Source organism: Panthera leo, chromosome F2, assembly GCF_018350215.1.
Source record: "Panthera leo isolate Ple1 chromosome F2, P.leo_Ple1_pat1.1, whole genome shotgun sequence".
Lineage (NCBI taxonomy): Eukaryota > Metazoa > Chordata > Mammalia > Carnivora > Felidae > Panthera > Panthera leo.
In genome coordinates, this window is record NC_056695.1 from 23291177 (window position 1) to 23313735 (window position 22559).

Sequence of the window (22559 nt, forward strand, 5' to 3'; positions counted from 1 at the left end):
TCTTCTCAAAAAGACATCTGCAGTTTAAAAAAATTCCACCTACTTTTACTACTACAACCTTTGTTAATTTTCTACAGTTCTCTGCTCTGACTTAAAAGTCATTTCCTTAAGAAAACAGATGACAGACAAGTTGAGTGACTGATTATATTGTGCCATCACTTTGTTTTTCTCAGAGGCCTCAGTTTAAGAGGATGGATGTTAGTGTAAATGACAGAGAGGGGAGCTTCGCATAAGATTTCACTTCTGTTCAAAGACAAGCTAATGTAACCTCACTGCGGTGCAATCAACTTGACAAATGGACACCGTGCAACCCTCTGCCTCCCACTGAAACCCGAGAGGCTGATTTACACAATATTCTCCCTGTAGACGGAAAAAGACTTCATGCTGCTAGGCTGTATAATGGGTTGATCTGATAATTTTTTGCATGTAATGAAATTTGATAATATGGAGGTGAAATGCATTTCAAAGAATGAGGCAAGTTAACGAACTTATAAAACTACACTCAAGTCTTTTAAAACCTGAACAAACAGAAAAAGGGGCTCAGCTCAAACTATGTTGAGAAAACGTAACAGTTCTCATGCTTAACTCTGCAATCAATTAAAGATCTATGACTTTTACTTCCAATGAATAAAAGATCCTAGCTCTAAGGAGTACTGAGCTATTTAAACAATTCAATATAATCTGTAGACTTTGGTGTGCTTTATCTTTACCATCAGATTTTGCCAGCCTCAGGTCTCCATCTCAAGATTTTTACATTACTTTATCTTGTTGAATTATTTCCCTGGAAGCTTAATATTTTTCCTTTTAAAGTGGGAAATATCTTAAAGAATTTGTAAATACTGTCATGGAAAATTGACAAATGTGGAGATTTAAACATGTCTTAAACTGGCTATGGACACAAAAATTACAAAAATCAGGGCTTCATAAGGAATATAAACTTCTGCTTTAAAGTCATAGTATGAATGATTATTCAAAGTATAAATGTTTAGGTAAATTATTTAGAAAATAAATACATGGTATAGTATATTTTGCAGGCAAGGCTGATTTTTAAGTCCTCTGTAGCAAAGCCGTCTATTGGTATTAAATGCTTGCAAATAAATACCATGAATGTAAACTGCAATCAGAAGCAGTTTTAACACATGTAAATGTTGAATGAGGTAGAATTTTAGTCTTATGTTTATTTTGCTGTTGTCACAAATAAAAAAAGCACTTATGAAAACATTTCATGCTGAAGTGAATGGATTTCAACAGCTGCTGATTTGGTGACATGGAGAACCCCAGTGGAGACATCCTGCTGAATTAACGTTTTGGAAATGTTAAAAAGAAACTTCAAACAGACCTGGTTTAGCAGGCGGTCAAAGATTGTGCTCAGTGGGGATCATGTGAAGGCTAGCGGAGCAGTCACTCAGCCATGAATCAGGCTTGTCAATAGTTGCCTATTTTCTCAACAGGTGACTCAGAAAAGGCACACAGTCTGTTTCCCCTAACATTTCTGTGTGTACTCGCACGGAAAAAAATCATCCCAGACTTCTCTTCCGGCATTGTATGGGAGGCACAGCACGCTCGGGTGGGGAAATTGTGGTTGAAGGGGTTTAAATGTATTTTTTGGAAGTTATACTTTCCTTCTTTTCTAACTAATAAAAACTGAGCTAAGCTGTATTTAAAATCTACTGATTTTCAAGCACATTTTTATCCTAAGTTAGAAATCTGGAACAGATGCAATCAAAGAATTATAGAACAGGAAGAAATTTTGGAGATACCCCAAATCAAACTCTCATTTCACAGTTGAGGAAACGGAGGCCTACAAAGATCTAGCAGAGATGCAAGTAATTTGCCAAAGATCATATATGTATTGATTAATGTGTTAGGACAAGAACGTCCATCTTCTGACTCCCCACTTTAATATGCATTATACTTGTCTGTAAGAAATAAATCAGAATTAGGCTTCATTTAGCAATGTAAAAGTACTAAAGGAAAGAAACCATGAAACCGGGCCAGATCGCATGGTTCAGTGTTTTTCTGATTTGGCATGTTTTAATTTTTTTTCTTTAAACTTGCCACAGAGAGAGTTAACGGAAAATTCCTTCCCCACATCACCAGGAAGTGGGGGTGGAGCAGGGGGTGAAAAGAGGTCCAGTACCAAGCTTTGTTTTCAACTCTCAACATGTAAGAGTTTACTACAAATATAGAGGACAAAAATAATACAGCATTTCATTGTTACTGATTCAGATTGGCATTGTAAACTGTGCAATACAAGCTACTATTATGTCAGAAAATTACCAGGTATCCATTAAATGAGCCCAGACTACTTTCTATTGTTCAAGGATTTTTTAGTTGTTTTTGAGAGCCTAAGTACAGAGTTCAGTGAGAGTTCTCAGAGGTGACTCCACAATCATAGCCGAGCTCATTAGCTTAGTCAACCTCACCTACTGTTCCCTTCAACACACAGTCATTACCAGCCAATGCGAAAATGGAATCTGAGGCTTAGTAAATCACCTCATATTGGCAAGATGTTTCCCAGAAAACTACCCTGTTGAAAATACGTTCTACATAATCCAGAGAAAAAACTGGTAAGAAACTTAAGTAAATGCCAATCCCATAAAATATACACACAACCATCTACAACACAAAACTCTTAGCGCCCAAGCTCACTACTTCCTGTTATTGAAATTTACCTTTTAGATGTTTAACTCCTCATATGGTAAGAGAAAATAGGTACGTTAATGCAAAGGCTGACGGGAGTGCAAAAACCAGACTGGGTTTTTACATCAAAATGAAAAATGCCTTCAGCCTTTGACCCAGAATTCCCACATATAGAAATTAACCCCCAAGAGATAATTCAATAAGTAAAGAAAGATATGTGTGCAAGGATTTTCATGGCAGTACTTTTTATGGTAGCACAAAGTTGGAAATTACATTTAATTAAACTTGAATTAAGTTTGCAAGAAAATAAAGCTATGTGTGTATACACACACACACACTGGCATATAAGCAGCTGTTAAAAATGGTCATTACTTAATATAAAGCTACAGTAATATTAGCATGAGGATTGACAAATAGATTAGTAGAACAGAATAGAGAGCTGAGAAATAGACCCACACTTATTTGGTCATTTGATTTTCGACAAAACACCAAAATCATCTAACTGTGTTAGGAGTCCTAACTGAACGCCATGTGTGAAAATAAACTAAACACCGCAACTCCTTGTTCTCACCACACACAAAAAATTAACTTTAGGTCTATCTTAAACCTAAATATAAAAGCTAAAACTACAAAATTTTTTGATGAAAACAAAGGAGAATATCTTCACAGGTTGGGAATAGGCAAAGGTTTCTTTTTTTTTTTTTAATTTTAAAAAAATGTTTATTCATTTTTGAGAGACGGAGCATGAGTGGGGGAGAGGCAAAGAGAGAGGGAGACACACAATCTGAAGCAGGCTCCAGGCTCCAAGATGTCAGCACAGAGACTGATGTGGGACTGGAATTCACAAACTGTGAGATCATGACCCTAGCTGAAGTCGGGCACCCAACCGACTGAGCCACCCTGGCACCCCAAGAAATAGGCAAAGGTTTCTTAAAAGATAAGTTACAAGTTACTTTATAAAATAAAAAAAACCATAAATTTGACTTCCTCAAAATTGAAAACGTCTCATGAAAACCCACTGATAAGATGACTAAGGAAGCCACAGGCTAAGAAAACGATTTTCAAAGTATAGATAACAAAGGATTGGTATCTAGGATGTATAAAGAACTCCTCTAACTTAATAATGAAAAGACAACCTATTCAAAAATGAGCAAGAGTTTGAACAGACTCCTCACAAAGTAAGATATATGAATGACCAATAAACACATAACAAAGTACACAACATCATTTGTCATCAAGGAACAACAAATTAAAACCATAGTGAGTATCCTTACCCACCAGAAGGACTGAAATTAAGATGATAGCACCAAATGTTGGCAAGGATGTGCAGCAACTGGAAATCTCATATATCATTGGTGGGACTGTCAAATGGTGTGTTACATAAAACATACACCTGCCCTATGACCCAGCAATTCCACTCTTAGAGATTGATCCAAAAGAAATGAAAACATATCCACAAAAGATTGTACAAGAATGTTCACAGCAGTTGTATCCATTATAGTTAAAAACTGAAAACAATTCAGGTGTCTATCAAAAGGAGAATGAATAAACAAACTGTGGCATATTCACAGGAGACACCATTCAGCGATTAAAAGAAACACACTACAGATATACGCGACAACATGGATGAATCTCAAAAACATTTTGCTGAGTAAAAGAAGCATTACACAATAGTGTGCACTATGAGCTCATTTAAAGTTCTAGAACAAGCAGAAATAATATATCATGGAAAAATATCAACATAATTGTTGCCTTTGAGGGTGGTGAATGCTGGGATTTGCTGAAAAGGTAGATGAGGGACATTGTTGTGGTGATGGGAAAGTTTTCTATCTTGACAGGGGTTTGAGTTGTACAGGCATCTAGTCAGAACTTGTCAACTGATACACTTAAGATCTGTGCATTTTACTGTATGTAAATTTTACCTCAAAAAGGGACAGAGGAACTATAAACAAAAATGAGGTTAATGACATGAATGTCAAATTACTGGGGTAGAGATGGATGTCCACTTCTTTCTTTGAAATGCACCCCCCCAAAAAAAAGACAGATTAACAGAGATGCTGAAATAGAGAGATAAATGATGAAACAACTAAATGACGAAACTACTATACGTAGTCACGAACGCATATATAATTTTTCAATATAACATCATCCTGAACGTTGACCTGAATTTACCTCTATTCATAGATACTTCTCTCATCTTTGTATACAACGAAATCTTACTTCTCCTAAATGATGGAACGACTGAATGATGTTCAAGTCCATCTATAGCAAATGTCAAGAGAAGACAGAAAATAAAACTAGCTCGGTTTGGTCAGTTGATTTGAATATCAAACTCCGTCATGTTTTTGAACAATATGAAATGTAGCAATAGTTGTACCACCTTCTATTAAAAACCTGTGACTTGGCTCAGAGCAAAGAATCTTTTAAAAATGATCTATAATAACAATAAACTGTAAGCCACTTCTACTTTAATTAGAAATATAAAGATTATTAAGAAATAATGTTATCTTGAATTTTAATGGAAAGCTTTGTCAACAAATAACATTTTGAATTTTGCAGATTGCTGATTCATATGCAAACAGAAGGAAAAACAAGATATTTCCAATTGTCTTGTACCAAATAATGGAAATGAACAAATCACAAGATACTGTAGAACCCCCTCCAGGGTCATGTATAATAAGAACATTTTATTATAATCTCAGAGTACCTTTATCATATATTAAGATTAAAACTGTGCCCCTAAATTAACATATTTTATTGATAAAAAGAAGAGTTTATACCTTTATTTATTAGGTATGATTTTTTACTGGCAATTGAAACAATAAATCTACTTTGTATCATATTCTGGAACGGTTGGGTATAACCCAAAATACCATGCAAGGAAACTGATCTATTAGAAGTGTACTGGTCTCTTTAGATATTTTAAGCACCAAATAGATTACTATATATAAAATTTGATGACATGTAGCAGAATATGCTTATGGCATTAATAATTTATAGATATTAACTACGCTACTTAATTTAAAAAACACGTAACAGACCTCAGAAGGATTTCTTCCTTTTGCTGCATGGAACAATGTGCCTTTCCCTCTCGGTTACAGAAATACTTAGCATCATAGATCAATAAAGTAAAAGTATTCTGTCATTTAATTGGAACTGAGAATTTTTTAATGGTTAATAAGTATAAAAGATGGTCAAAATGTTAAAAGAATTTTATCTTAAGCATTTACATTTTTCTTCAAATGAACTATTTTATTTTTTATTTCCCCCAGACAAGTTATTTCAAAAAACACATATCAGTTACTTTACCAAGTGATTTCGTCCCTTATTTAATGTCTTTTCTATTTAATGTAATATTATAGTCTTTCAGTTGTCATATAAAATGTCAATAAAAATTCATATTCTTTTCATTACTTATTTTACCCACGTTTAAAGACAGGGTCTCTTAAAGTAAATCATAAACTACTAGGAGGAATAATTCCCAAAGTTCAATATATATGTGTATAGTTAATATTAATTCTTGGGTTTATCTAATGAAAAATGTGACTATAAAAGAACGATGATTAAAATATCTCAGAGATTATGTATACAAATGAGTACTGTTTTATTCATATTCATCTGGGAAAGTGACAATATAATTGTGGAATTCTATTTTGGAACAGTCTTTCACAAGATAGTGTACCTCAAATGATGTGTATGTCCTCTCACTCTCTCTCTCTCTTACACACACGAAGTTGCCTTCTTTCGTGATCACAATTTCAGACACAATATTACTTAGCTGACATCTCCAAATGACTTGTAGTTATTTCTAAAAATCAGAGCCACTCATAAAGTTATTAAGTTGTTATCAAAAGAATGTTTGGAAAATTCTGAAGACATTTCTGAAAGTGGAAACTTAAAAAAAGCAAAAATACATTGCCTCCCAAGATGGGAGGTAAGACGGTCACTTTGGAGGAACCAATACTCAGATGTATGTGCTCCAGAATGTGTGTGTGTCTGTTTTAACTGTCACTTTGGAAGGAAGTGTGCTAGAATGGAAAGAACTGTGTCAGGTATCAGAAAGCCAGGGTTTGTGTTTCAGCTCTGCCATTTATAAGCTGTGCAAGTTTGGGGAAGTCCTTTCACTTTTCTGGGTTTCAATTTCCTCATCTTTAAAATAAGAATTTATCTAAATCAGCACAGTCCAATAGAAACATAATGTGGGCTACGTATGTAATTTTTATAGCCATATTTAAAAAGTAAAAAGAGGGGTGCCTGGGTGGCTCAGTCGGTTGAACGTCTGACTTTGGCTCCAGTCATGATCTTGCGGTTCACGAGTTCAGGCCCTGCTTTGGGCTCTGTGCTGACAGCTCAGAGCCTGGAGCCTGCTTCAGATTCTGTGTCCCCCTCTCTCTCTGCCCTTCCTGCTCACGTTCTATCTCTCTCTCTCTCTCTCTCTCTCTCTCTCTCAAAAATAAATAATAAAACATTTTTAAAAAATAAGTAAAAAGAAACAGATGAAATTTTTATAGTGTTTTTATTTAACTCAGTATATGCCAAATATCATCATTTCAATATTTAATCAATTAAAACATCATTAATTAGATCTTACACTTTTTGTTTTTGTTTTTGTTTTTGTTTTGGTGTTAAGTCTTTGAAATCCATGTGTATTTTGTACCTACAGCACATACCCAATTTCAAATGCTCAAGAACTACATGTGGCTAATTGGTTAACATACTGGACAGCAAGGATCTAGTCAGTTGCTAACAGTTCTTTCAGTTTTCAAAACCCTATTATTACTCTGTTGTCAAAATTAATATGTTAATAGAGTTCATGTAAAATTCAGCCAAGCATATGAAAATTATAGATTAACTGCTTCCACAAGATGTCTACTTTCTTTTTTCTTTAATGTTTGTTTATTTTTCAGAGAGAGAGAGAGACAGAGTGTGAGTGGGGAAGGGGCAAGGAGAGACGGAGACAAAGAATCCAAAGCAGGCTCCAGGCTCTGAGCTGTCAACACAGAGCCCGATGTGGGGCTCGAACTCACAAGCTGAGAGATCATGACCTGAGCCGAAGCTGGGGACTTAACCCACTGAGCCACCCAGGCGCCCTGGGAGGTCTACTTTTATCAGGAAAGATTCTTTAATTTCCTATTTTATTTGGCATTTTTAAACTATAGATGATTTTCCTAACATTGAACAATCATTAAGAAGTAAAGAACTGGCGATTATCTTCTGAATTCAACCCTGGAGAGTGGATTCATTAATCTATTAAACTGGTTTATGTCTATTAAAGAATTGCCAAGTCCCCATTTCATATTATATGATGTAGATTTGGACTTCATCTGAAACTTAGGTCTTTATGTAATCCTAAGAATCATAAGACTGTTTTCAAATGAATAAACATTCAAAATCACTCCTACAGTGACAAAACCTATTTGATTTCTTCTTTGTTTCAGTCTAAATGATTTAGGCTATGAAATAGTTTTTCATATTAGTGAACCATATTCCAAGCAAATTTATGTTCAATAATAGATATCATTATCAATTCTTGGCAGCTTATTACTGGATGGTGATAGTCAGATTCTAATAGATAAACCTTTAGCTATGTTGTACACCTTAGTAATTTAAAGACTGGAGGAGGACCTATTTGCATCACAGGACAACTTCTCAATTATCAGTTATACTTGCAACAGACCGCTGCATGTTTTTTATCTCCAGGTACAATTGTACATCATTTCAATTAACTCATAAATTTGTTATACCAAACTTGACAAAAATTATATAAAGGTACTCTCTGACAACCTTCTCTTTCCTCTCAAATTTATAAGAGTAATAGCACACTCAAGTGTTTTTGTATCATTATAAACCACTGTATAACAGAAAGCTTAAAGGGAAGTTAAAAAAACATCCCACATGCTTTATCAAAATACAAAAGGTGTTTCTGAGAATCTCTAAAATGTACTTCAGCACTATATATAGTGAAAGCTGACATAAATTCATCTTTATAGGGGGCAACATAACATATTTGATCTTTTAATAAATAGCATAAGATATGTTGTGTTTGTAAATTTGCCTTTAAGATAAAATCATGACATTTGAAGTCAACTTTCTACATGATTTATATTATTTAAGGAGCATTCAGCAGAGCCAGCATGACACATGATATTGTCTCATTTCTGAAGAAAAAAGGTAAATATTTATTACAGAAGCCAATGAAGAGAGTAATAAAGGCAAAGTCAGGGAAACTCTTTATGTTAGGTGGCCCATGCCTAGTGTGCTGCCGGGCACTTTGTTCAATGGTTGTTGCATGAATGGCCATAGAAAATATACACCATACAGGGTGGATGTGTATAAAGACTGTGGCCTGCATTCATTCTATACATAAATAAATAAATACATACACACAATACATATACTATGTATGTATATGTCCTTTTTTTAAAGTTTTTTTTTTTTTAACATTTATTTATTTTTGAGAGACAGAGAGACAGAGCACGAGTAGGGGAGGGGCAGAGAGAGAGTGGGAGACACAGAATCTGAAGCAGGCTCCAGGCTCCGAGCTGTCAGCACAGAGCCTGACCTGGGGGGTTTGAACTCATGAACCATGAGATCTTGGCCTGAGCCAAAATCAAGAGTCTGCCACTTAACCAACTAAGCCACTCCACTAAGAACTTTTCATGTGATTCTGGCATCCCAGTAAGAACTTGTAACATGATTCTGAAGTTTCGATCCTAGTTCTCCATTTTGGTGACATCAAAATTCAAATCTTGCGGTGCCTGGCTGGCTCTGTCGGCTGGCTCTGCAGCTCCTGGTCTTAGTGTTATGGATGTGAGCCCCACACTGGGTATAGAGATTACTAAAAAATAAAATCTTTTTAAAACTTTCAAATCATTTTCCTGATTTCATTCACTATGCGCTGCATTCATTCATCAAGTATTTATGTAACCACCACTATGATAGGCATGGGGCTGATATAAAAAGAATAAACGTATCATGAAAACAAACAGACCAATAATTATGTAAAGACAGGCAATGTTATTTGAGGAGATTAAGAAACTTGCCCAAGGTAACCCAGGCTGTTGAGTACAAGAACCAGGTGTCAAATCCTAACCTATATGTCCTCCAACTACCCCAGGAAACATAAGCTTCGAGCTGGTTAGTGGTTGTGACGTTTAACTTTATGTGTCAACTTGGCTAGACTGTGGTGTCCAATATGCTTGGTCAAATACAAGCTCAGATGTTGCTGTGAAGGTATTTTGTAGATGTAATTAACATTTATAATTGACTGACTTTAAGTGAAGGAGCATATCCTCTATAATGTGGGTGGGCCTCATCCAATCAGTTGAAGACCTTAAGAGCAAAATCAAGTTTCGCAGAGAAGGAATTCTGCTTCAAGACCATGACATAAAAATCCTGCTTGAATTTCCATACTACCAGTTGCCCTATAGATTTCAGTAAAGGTTGCAACATCAACTCTGCTTATGTTTCCAGCCTGCTGACCTGAGCTACAGATTTTGGATATCTCAGCTCTTACAACTGTGTGAGCAATTATGTAAAATCTCTCTATACATACATACATACATACATACATACATACATACATACATATCCTATTGGTTTTGTTTCTCTGGAGAACTGTTACGATACAGGAAATCATAGCTAAATACAGAGATTGGGAAGGTATCAAAATATGAACAATAATACAATTCATGGAAGTGGATAGGACACAAAAGGAACCAAGGTACCAAGGATAAAACTTAGGTACAATAGCATTTAAGGGGCTAGCAGAAGACAAGAAGTCAAAGGAAAAGATTAAACCAGGGCACAGAGGGTTTCACAAAGAAGGGAAGCAATATTGCAGAAAGGTCAACTAGGATGAGGGAAGAGTTTAGGCCTGGTATTTGGCAATTAGTAGGACAATGGTGACCATGGCTAGGGCAACTGTAATGGTGACTGGGATAAAAATCATTCTGTATTCCTTTGCATTATCTACTATAAATAAGAGGTGAATAAGTGGAACATTTTTGGCAATTGAGGAAAGGAAGAAAATAATAGTTCAAAAAGGAAGGTATAATGGAGGAGGAAGACTTTAGAATGAGAGGGATATTTGTAAGGTCAGAGAGAGAAGTCATTGGAGAAGATAAAGGCAGATGGCAACTGTTGGGAAACCAAATCTCAGAAGGAGTATCTCAGGAGATGGGGTCTAGACCACAGGAGTAGGGGTAACTCTAATCAGAAGCGAAATACCTCTTAGTCAAGACAAGCAGTGTATAAATAAGGGACTGGTGGTCTTATGGATTGCTCTGAAGCTGGGGCTCCATGCCTTATTTTATTTATCCTTTATTTCTCAGGGAATTTAGAGGTGAGGTTATGATTAAGAGTCATTATTGAATAATATATTCAATGTATCTAGTACTATAAGGGATTGCAAAAAGCATGAGACCCATTCTCTGCCAGTCTACCTGTCCTGCTAATATAGCCTAGTATACATTTAGTCACTAAGGAAACAAACAAAATGTCTTAACCATTTCTAGCATTGGGTTACAGAGTATATCGTGGGAAACCTTTAGCCAAATATACTCATTTCTGCCAGTGATCAGTAAAAAATACTGGTCCTCTGGCTTTCATCACTTGTACAAATTTTTTTAATAGAAGCTTGAAAACAAGATTTCCAATATGTGGTTTAGTTATAAAAATAGCTACGATCTTAGTGGTCAAAGAAGAAACCACTACTATAAGAACATGATAAAATAGCACATAATCTTATGCTCAAATGTTAAAAGACTTAAGCTTGATGTGATCAGTAAGTCTATTATTTTATTACTGTGAATATAAAGTGATTGTACAAATAATCTGTAACTTTTTTTCCCTTAAAATACAAGGAAATGCACACAATTTTCTCAGATTCTACTAAACAAGGAGATGGTGGTTGGAAACTAAAATCTTTAGGTTCTCCGGTGATGCGTTAACTAAGCCAAAAGGACAACTTTACTCATTTCAAAATGTTTTATTATAACAGCAATCTCCGAAGACAAACACAAAAGATTCTACTATGCTTAGATTTTAAAACATAAATAACCAATTTAATGCATCACTAATGATGTACAATAGATGTCTTCTTGTAGTACCAATTCGAACAAGAGACTGATGTAATCTGCCAGATACTTCAAAGTAACTAATTTGGTAATAAGAAAACACTCCTTTTGTGCAAACTTTCCTACTAAAAAAAAAACCAAAAAAACAACAAAAAAAAAACCAACTGTGGAAACCTTCCCAGTTGGATATTTACTAAATAAAAGTGTTGAACACTCATTAAAATGTTATTTAATAAAAAGAGAACTAAGTACTTCAGGTCTTAAAAAATTTATCTTGAATAACATTAGGCTTTTAAGTAGAAATATAACCTATACACAGAAAATAGATATTAATGGCAAAGTATGACCTATTTTAGAATTGTATATTTATATTCAATGTATTTATATTCAATGCCTTAAAACTTTTAAATATCAATTACATTTGTTGCTATTATGTTACACACTTCATTTACACACTCTCCAGATGCCTTATCTAGGAGAGAAGTACTCTAGTATGTTTCATTTCTCTATAAATCTTCCTCAGCAAGTATAAGTAAAACATTTCCCAGACTCTAAACTTCTAAAGGTAAAGGCTTAGGTCAGTTTCCTGAACAAATTCTATTATAATGTTTAACATATTTTTCTAGGGAAAGAACTTTAGACTTCTTTCTGCTTTTTTTCTGCCTCTTTTACCTATCATGGAATCCACAATCCCAACCTTAATGGAGGAAATATATATATATATATATATGAAACGGAACAAGCATTTCCAACAGCATGTTTATTAACATTCTTTTTCTCTGACCAAGGCCATTTGCAATTTGTCTTTTGGCCCACAGATGTCAACCAAAACATAAATGTAAATAAAACGTTTTCAATTATCTGTTGTTTCTTCTCCAGGAGCAGTTAATCCTGGGAAAGTACCAATTATTCCACAAAGGAACAAGAAAGAAGGGGTTTCCATTTATGTAGCCACTGTGGGATGGGGTGTCCAGAAGTAGCACACAGGAGATGATTAGGGTTCCCTCCAATGGTATTTAAAAGACCTAATTACCTAATTTGTGAAAAACATCCTTAAAATTGGAATTTTTTTTTATGGCTAATCATTCAGGGACAGAACTAATACTCATAATGTTACAGTAGGATTTTCCCTCATTGCATATTTTAAGATCTATGTTCCCAAAGTAATAAACTAAATGATCTGAGCCAGGTAATTAATAAATTACATTATCAACAGAGCAGTGTGTTGTTTACACCATAGAATTTTAGAACTTAAAAAAACATTATTTCTCAAATTAATTTGTTAAATTGTTTCTCACCTAATGTAATTGTTGTGTATGCCCTATGTCAGTACATTAATCATATAACCGCTTTGTATGTGTGCAAATTTTCATGGTTCCTCATGACCCACCACTGGATGGAATCCAAAGTCTTTGTCCTGTCTTCTAAGACACTTCACAGTCTGATCTCTGTGTCTCATTCTAGCCCTTGTTCCCACTGATATCTAAGAGTAGTGCACACTTCACCCAGAGTTCTGTCCACTGAATAAGGCTCCCTCCTCCCTCCTCAGTGCCTGAGCTCTTGCTAGCCCCACTGCCAGACCAAATACTTTTTATTAAATGCCTTTTTCTCTATTGCCTAGAGGGAAATCTGCTTCATCCTTTACCTTCTATAGAGAAGGCCACCTTCTGCATAAGATTTTCTTAGCCAAAAATATCCCCGGCCCTGTCCTCAAAATTCCTTAAACATCTTGCTTATATTTCTCATCAGCCAGTGATCTTTCATTTGCATTACAGATTTTCTTCTAACCACGATGATCACTCCTTAGGGGCAGCATCCATTTTTTATACACATCTTTAGATCCATTTACCCATACATTGTCACTGCCTTGTATGCAGCATCCAATAAAGGTTTATTGAATGAATTAACTTTTATGTAATCATAATCTTTTATTCTGGATTTATTCGTACTCGAGCATTCACTGCAGAAGCCAGTGGCAAAAACTGTTACTGCCTGTAATCTCCTCTCAAAGCAAACAATAGAAATGATTAATATCTCCATTATAAATTCAATTGGAGGTGAGACTAGAGATCAGCCTCATTCATAAAATGAGACAGTAGAAGCCCATAACAATACCGACGCCAGGGACTAAGGCCCTGAACGATAGGTTTCCTTGTAACTGTGAAAAAGATACACTGCATATGAAAGTGTACATGGAAGACATCATTTGGCATAAAACAAAAATGAATACGTGGTACACTGAAGTGCTTTATAATGAAGTTTTGCTTAATATATTCTTTACTACCCTATTTAAGTGGTCAAATTTTAAAACCTCCAAATCAATGAGGCTTAAAGTAATGGCGAGGCTCATTTCCTGAGATGATACATGATTCTCTGTTCAGAGTTCTATCATCTACATAAATTGAAAAGACTGTAATGGAAGAATTAATAAAACAGGGTTTCCTTTCACGGAACTGACCTAAACGGTGAATCACAATTTGAAAGTTACTCATCTAAAACAACAACAAAGCATTCAAGCACCTTGCCTCTAGTTTAAAAAGCAGCACTTTTTTTTTTTTTTTTTTGGCCCATAGAGAAACTGAATAAATATTTGCTGAATGGATGAAAAACGACTGACTGCTCTTTTATTAGAATATTAAAAAAGAATACTTTGACAAGTGATGTAAATGTGAGTGTCTGAGCATGTACTTGAGGGGAAGAAACTAAAAATGTGCCTCTTGGCTGAGATTTGAGCACTGTGCCTCTAACTTTGTACAGATTCTGGTCCTGAAGGACAAGAGCTGCAGGGAAACTCCATTTCTGTCTGGTGGTCCTGGCCTGGGCTTACAAACCTTAGGGAGTGAGTCTGTTTCTTTTAGAATTAAAGCGGTAGTCTGCTACTTTTTCAAAGCTATCTGGAGACAAAAGGACAAAGTAAGACCCATATAAAAAGAGAGGAAAATACTACTAAGAGAAGAGAAAACGCTACTAATGTTAATATAAAAAACAAAAGTGAACTATTATTTGGTGACCCTAATAAAGAAAATCTTTAGCACACTTTGAACATGTTATTGTGTCTCAGGCTATTTTAAAATATATTCCAAGGCCCAAGTAGTTAGGGAGACCTCCAGAAACCTTTTATATTGATGCAAGCCAGAGAGCGAGCAACCTGCAGTGACCGGTATGAGTTTATATATCTATATATTTTAAATATATGAAATTTATTGTCAAATTGGTTTCCATACAACACTCAGTGCTCATGCCAACAGGTGCCCTCCTCAATACCCATCACCCACCGTCCCCTCCCTCCCACCCCCCCATCAGCCCTCAGTTTCAGTTTTTAAGAGTCTCTTATGCTTTGGCTCTCTCCCGACCAGTATGAGTTTAAAGAAGACTTCGGAGAGCGTCCTCTCAGCTACCACCAGATATGGTAGCTTACTTAAAACAGGGTTGGTAAAATTTAGCTCAGGTTCTTCAGTAGTTAGTATTTCCCAAGAAATTTTGGGATAAAACTGTGAATAACCACAGTAATTTTCTCTTCAGTATTTATGTTGTGTCCCAAACATAAATGTTTGCTACCAAAAACCAATACAAAGTGTATCTTCACCCTTCCTCTCTCTATTTTAGAGGAAAGTTTAAGTATTACACAGACTATATACTTCAAATGTATACAGTGAACTTTTCAAAATAGCAATTTTAAGGTCCCATCACTTAGGAAGAAGTGACAAAGGAGGGTATAAACGTCCTGCTGTTTTCTCTCTCACTGGCAGCTTACTTTTGCCACCTAGTGGGGGAGGCAGTTTCATAGTCAGGTTTGTGTTTTGTAGAAGACCCAAGAGCAGAGGTCAGCTTCTTATTAGAAAATGATCAAACATTTCTTTCGTATCAGGGATTTTAGATGAATTTTTTAAATAACCTTAAGTAATCTCTACAAAACTGGCCTGTTCCAAGTCTATCGGTTTTCTTTCAAGCAGTTAGTTTCCACTACAGTGATCAACCTAGATGATTGAAGGGAAGATAAAACCTTTTTGTATACATGTTTGATTTGTAACTCTGGGGAAGGAAACTTTTCCTGGTTTCCAATGGTTCTGCATCCCCTTACTTTGTAGAATTTCGCAAGGTATCTGTTTTGGTTCCTTCCTCTATTTTGTGCTTATATGGGGACCTAACCTGTATCTTCATCCCTAATTTCTCATTGTGACTCTGACCTCAAATCTTTTGTTGTTTACTGAGTATCGTCTCTGGAATGGACATTTAATACGTCAAAAACCTAAGTCATGATCCTCCAAAAGAATCCAAGAATCAGCTTTCCTTTTGAGCCATGTGGCGGGCCTAATCAGGACTAGAGTGCAGCCTAGGGTTAACAATGGCAGAGCGATTTTTTTAAAGTATGTAAAAATTAATGAAACAAGTTAAGTAAAGGAAACAATCAGAAGTCAGGATCAGTTTACTGGGCTGGGCAGGAGGGAACATGATGATCAGGAGTTAGGGTGGGGCAATAATAATTAACAGGAATTGAGGTCAAGAATACAGGAAATTTGAGGCAGGTCACAAAGCTGAAGCTAAGAAAATTGGAAATAAGAGGCAAGAAATGTTGGAGAAAGTATCACAGCTCAAGTCCCCAGGCTTGAGGTACATGCAGGGATGAAGAGAGTGGAGGACCAGCAGAGACGTGCAATTCCTGGGCCTGGAAATGCATGGTGATTTCTGGTTTTCCGCTCTATTTCTGCTGAAATAGTGAGGTGGTGGGGGGGAGGGAGTGGAGAATAATCCTCACGGAGTTTGCTGGAGAATTTCTTGAGGTTCTGGGCCCAAATAAATGATTGCTTACCAACATTTCCATGATCACAAATGGCCTTATAATCCTCTTGGTCTCTGAGGCTTTGAAGCTTATAAAGTTTTTTTTTTAAACATCTTTATTGAGGTATAATTTATATACCATAAAGTTCATCTATTGTTCAACTTTTAAAAAATTTACAAAGTTCTACAAACATCATCACAATCTAGTCTTAGAGCATTTCTCTTACTGCAAAAGTTTCACTGTGCCCATTTGCAATCATTCCCCACTCCCATTCCCAGCCCAAGGCAACCATTGATCTGCTTTCTCTCTCTATAGATTATTTGCCTTCTCCGGAAATTTCACATAAATGGAATCCTACATGTGGTCTGTTGTGACTGGTGTCTTTCATATGGCATGTTTCTGAGGTTCTTTGTTATAGAGTATATCAGTTCATTCTTTTTCATTGATTAGTATTCCATTATATGGATATATCGCTCTTTATTCATTCACTAGTTAGGAGGTATTCAGATTGTTTCCAGGTTTTGGCTAGTATGAATAATGCTGTCATGAATATTCACATACAAGTCTTCATGTAAACATGTTAATTTTCCTTAGCAGATATAAAAGTGGAATTGCTACATCATGTCGTAAAATTTGTTTAACTTAAGAAACTGCCAAATAATTTTCCAAAGTGGCTGTACAATTCTACATTCCCACCAGCAATCCATGAAGGTTTCAGTTTTTCCACATTCTTGTCAACATTTGTTATTGTCTGCCTTTTCTTGTATGACCATCTTACTGGGTAGGAAGTGGTATCCCATTGTGGTTTTACTTTGCCTTTCCCTATGGCTAATTATGTTGAGCATCTTCTTAGGTGTTTATTAGCCAATTGTACATTTTCTTTGATGAACTGTCTATTCATATCATTTATCCATTTTGCATTGCCTTCTTATTATTGTCATAAGAGCTCTTTGTTATATTCATAGGTATGAGTAATTTGTAAGATATATGATTTGCAAATAGTTTCTTCTAGTTGGTGCCTTGTCTTTTGTTTTTCTCAATGGTATCTTTTAAAGCACAAAAGTTTTAAGTTTTGATAAAGTCCAATTACACAATTTCTTCTTTTATGGATTATGTTTTAGTGTTGAATCTAAAAATTCTTGGCCTAACCCAAGGTCATGAAAATTTCTCCTATGATTTTTCCAGAAGTTTTACTTTTTTAGATTTACACTTACATCTATTATCATTTTAAGTTAATTTTTGTATATGGTTGAGGTAAGGGTCTAAATTTATCTTTTGCATATGGATATTTAATTTTCCTAGTACCATCTCTTAAAAAAACAATCCTTTCTCAATTTCCTTGGCACTTCTTTGGAAAATAGATTGAACTTAAATATAAAGGTTCATTTCTGGACTGTTCCATTTGATTCTGTTCCATTGATCTACATGTGTATCCTCATGCCGCTAACTTAGAATAATGTAGTTTTATAGTAAAATTTGGGTAGTGTAAGTCTTTCAATTTTGTTCTTCCTTTTCAAAATTGTTTTAACTGTTCTGGGCTCTTTGCATTTCCATATAAATGTTGGGATCAGCTTGTCAATTTCTAAAAAAAAAAAAAAAACAAGAACAAAAACAAAAACAAAAACAAAACAAAAACCTACTGGGATTCTGATAGAGATTGCCCTGACTGTATAGATCAATTTGGGGAAAAGTGGCAACTTAACATTAATGGGTCTTCTAATCCATGAATGTTGAATTCTCTCATATATTTAGATTTTTAACTTCTCTCAGCAATGTTTTGTAGTTTTCAGTGTAAAGTCTTAATACTTCTTTGGTTAAATTGATTCCTAAGTATCTTATTATTTTTGATGGTATTGTCAATGAAATTGTCTTCTTAAATTTATTTTTGGATGCTTGTTTCTAGTACATTTGTATCTGGTATACAATTGATTTTTGTATATTAATTTGTATCCTATAACTTTATGAACTTATTTTTAAGTCCTAATAGGTGTGTGTGTATGTGTGTGTGTGTATTTCTTAGGATTTTCTAAATACATAATCATGTCATCTACAAATAAAGTTTTGTTTCTTCCTTTCCAAGTTGCATGACTTTTTGTTTCTCTTTCCTCCGTCTCACTCCCTTTTGCAGTGGCTACAAACTCTGGTGTAATGTTGAGCAAAAAATGTTTAGTGTAAGCATTCTTGTTTTGTCCCCAAACTTATGGGGCGGGGGGGGAAGCCTGCAGTCTTTCATCATTAAGATGACATTAGTTGTAGAGTTTTCATAGATGTTCTTTATTAAGTTAAGAAAGTTCCTAAATGCTCTATTCCTGAATTGTTCAGAGCTTTTAATCAGGAATGCATGTTGGATTTTGTCAAGTGCTTTTTCTGTGTTTACTGAGATTATTGTGTTTTTTCCCCTTTATTAATATGATGAATATAGTATGTGATTTTCAGATGTTAAATCAACCTTGATAATGGTGTTTAATGCTTTTTATATGTTGCTTGATGTTGTCCCACAGTTTCTGAGGCTCTGTCCATTTTTAAACTCTTTTTTCCCTGTTTTTCAGGCTGGATAATTTCTTTTGATACATCTTGAAGTTCATGGGTTCTTTCTTCTGCCATCTCAAATCTGTTGTTGAATCACTCTAGTGAATTTTTCATTTCAGTAATTCTCTATTTGTTGAATTATTATCATGTTTTTCTTTAATTCTTCAAACATGGCTTCCTTTTATTAGTTGAACATATTTAATATAGCTGCTTTGAAGTCTTTCTCTGCAAGTCCAAAGCTCTGGGCCCACAGCTTCTTTCCACTGAGTATTGGTAAACCTTTCCTTTCTTTTCATATCTTGTAATTTTTTGTTAAAAAACTGGATACACACGCGCGCGCGCGCACACACACACACACACACATATGGCATATATATATTGTAGTAACTCTGGATTTTGATGTTCCTCTCTCAGGGCTGTTGTTGTTCCTGTTGTTTTTCCACTATTAATTTGCTTGATTAAATGTATGCAATCCATCTCCCCAGGGCATGTGTTCCTTGTGTCTCTCTCTACTCAGTTTTTTAAAATTTCCTTTTGTTTTTATTTTTAAATCTGACTTTCTAGGAATGACCCTTGTGTCTGCATAGCTTAGTCAATTACTGATCATTAATTGTGCTCCAACACCTTAAGCCAATGTAGCTTCTACTCTCTGCCAACGGAGCTGTGTTTGGGTTGGGAAGCTCATTCAAATTTCTGGCAGTTCTCAGGTCTGCCTGGGCATTTACTTTCTGCCAGACCCTCTTGCATCTCCTCTGCATACGTGCAGAATTTCACGTGCAGCAGGGATGATGTATAGATAGCTTGGGCCCTCTTTGGTCTCTCCTGCAGGTGTGTGAAGTCTGTTGGTCAGCCAGGAATATGTGTGGTTTACCAAGGCCCCTATCACTGTATCATTCCCTGAATCTCCCTGATAAATTTCTGGCTAGTCTGTTTGTCTATTGTTGACTCCAACCAAGACTGTAACGTCAGGTTCACAGAGTCATTAGCCAGCCTTTCCTATCTGTTTGCCGTCAAGATATCCAGTGTTATTCACAATGCCTATGGGCATAGGGTTTCTCACATTCTACTTTAAATCAAGGGAGGCCATTCCTCCAGTGAAACTGCTGGTTTTCATGGTTTTCCTCACCCTTGCAGAACTCCTATGCTGACTGAGCCTCAAAGTGGGGCATGGGAGCAGCTCCAGACAGAAACACCACAGGACCCTACTTTTCTTACCTGAAGTCCAGTCATTTTTCCGTGAATAAATGCTTTTCAATTTGTTGAGTGTCTTTGGTCAATTTCCAGAGTCCTAAAATTGCTGTTCTTGATAATTTTGTCCAGATTGCTTTTTGAAAATAATTGTCCAGCTCTCACTCTGCCATATTATATTGGTAGTGTGCCTTTAAAGCTATTTTTAATTGCTCTGCTTCTTTCTGTCATACTCAGCTGGTCACCAAGGTCTGCTGATTCTTTTTATGCAATGTCGCTCTGGGAGAGATGCTGTTTTTCTTGCCATTTGTAGAGACACACCCATCAAGATAACCAGCACTATTGTGGAAGCTTTCTTCCCCACCACAGTCAATCCTGCATCTGGCTACTAGATTGATCTTAGAGACACCAGCATAATCATATTCCCTGCTCCTGACTGAAGAATGGTTCTTTGCTGCAAAAACACAAAATGTGTACTACTTAACCTAGCTGTCAAAATGTACTCAACTGCCTTGATCTTATGCAACATTATGTATTCCTGGAGCTCCCACCAAGTTAAGTTTTTCTTTCCCCACATAGTCCTTGCCAATTTCCATGTTTCTAATCTTTCTCATGTTGTTTTCCCTATGTGGGAAGCCCTTGTAATTTGTCTTTCAATTTTTGGTCCACCAACTCCTAAAAGAAGCTTAATCAGGTGAACTCTTCTGTTCTTGATCATTCCTGTATTCCACAGCTTTTCAATATTCACATATACATATATAGATTTTGTACACGTTTCTGACACGAAACATGTCACTTTGCAATCAGTCAATTGTTTATGTGTTTTGTCGTTTCACCAATATTTATTTCCTTTTAAATGGGTTTTATTTTTTAAAGCATTTTCGAGTCACAGTAAAACTGAACAGAGAGCACAGAAAGTTCCCATATATCCCATCTCCAACTTTGTATTACACTCAGTTTGAGGGCTTTCACAATTTACACAATTGGAAATACTCCTTAGCATACAGTACAGTGATGGGCATGAAACTAGGGCTTAGTATGACTGCTGAATGAATAAAATGCTTCTTGATTTCCAATGGAAATTTTCAAAAATCATTTCAGAAAAATGGTCGCTTTAGGACGTCTCTACCCTCCTCCCCTTGAAGAACTTAACTCTTCCATATACCTCTGAAAGCAGAAGTGATATTTAACATTTGTAATAATTTGTGGTATGAACACAAACCAATGAATTCAGACAACAAAACGGTCCTGAAAACTCCTGTTGGCCCAAGAAATGATCCATCAGTTGCTAGATGATGGAGAGGTCCCAGAGGTCCTGGACATGAGGCCACAATCGTAGGGGGTGAAATATGTGGCAGCAGCTATTTGCCAAGTATTATGAAAGCATTTAAACATTTTAACACTTGGTACAACCATATCAGAGGGCACAGACTGAATATCAGTTCCATGAACAAGTAAAATGGTATTCTCTGCATTTTATAATGACTGCAGAATAGAATATCTATAAAATGTACTTCTGTCAATCATAGGCAGTTTTGGATTTGAAGAGCAATGAGAACAATGAGTCTCTGTAATGCAAGGTGTGGACAAGGACAGAAAACAGTCAGAAGCCAATGTCAAGGGGTCAGTTAGGCAGTACAAGATCAAAGAGAACCAAAGTACTGGTAGGCCAAGACAAACCAACAGAGCAGACAGGTGGTAAGTAACCAGCAGTCAGAGTACAAGGGTCAGCCAAGCAGACAGTAAGGATGTGCTAGGTAAGGAGACCAGCAAACAGGAGCCTAGGAAGCAGAAATGTAGCAGCAACGAGGCTCTGGCAGCCAAGCGAGTTTGTTCCTGAGCTGAAAAATTTCTTATTATGTTTCCTTCTATGGCAAGAACTGATATGAGGCCATGATTTTTCTGCATATGAGGTTTAGTGAGCCAGGTAGGAAGCCTACTGCATATTAGTCCTCTGGAGTGAGAAATTTAAGTGTGGGTCTTGGTATAATGGTGACACTTCTCACCAAAGGTACCAGAGGACAGTAGCACACCAATGGACTGCCTACGAAGGGTCAGAGAGACGTTTTTTTATCACTATGTTGACCATTACTAATTTCACATATGTTAAATATTTGGGGGCTTAAAACTGTCTTCAAATTCCTTCATCAGAGGATGCAAAGAGAAGCAAATTAACTAAAGGGTATTTTTAAAATATGTGATCTGAAAAGGCATTAGCTGCCAACTTAGAAACAAAGAGAGCAGGCCAAATAACTATTAGCAATGAAAGAAGAAAATTGGATTTCTGAAAAATAACTAGTTTGTCTAAAAAAGAATTTTGGAAATGGGGAGAGACATGACTT

At 35.9% G+C, this 22559-nt stretch overlaps 1 protein-coding gene and 1 long non-coding RNA gene across 9 annotated transcripts in view; one reads left to right on the forward strand and one right to left on the reverse strand.

The window, feature by feature from the left end:
* Positions 1-22559, reverse strand: part of STAU2 (staufen double-stranded RNA binding protein 2) — a 306837-nt gene that overhangs the window by 68892 nt on the left and 215386 nt on the right. The window lies entirely within an intron of this gene.
* On the forward strand, positions 4165-5376 carry LOC122210920. Its single transcript, XR_006198374.1, has 3 exons — positions 4165-4431; positions 4828-4953; positions 5203-5376. It is a non-coding gene; the product is annotated as an uncharacterized LOC122210920 (long non-coding RNA).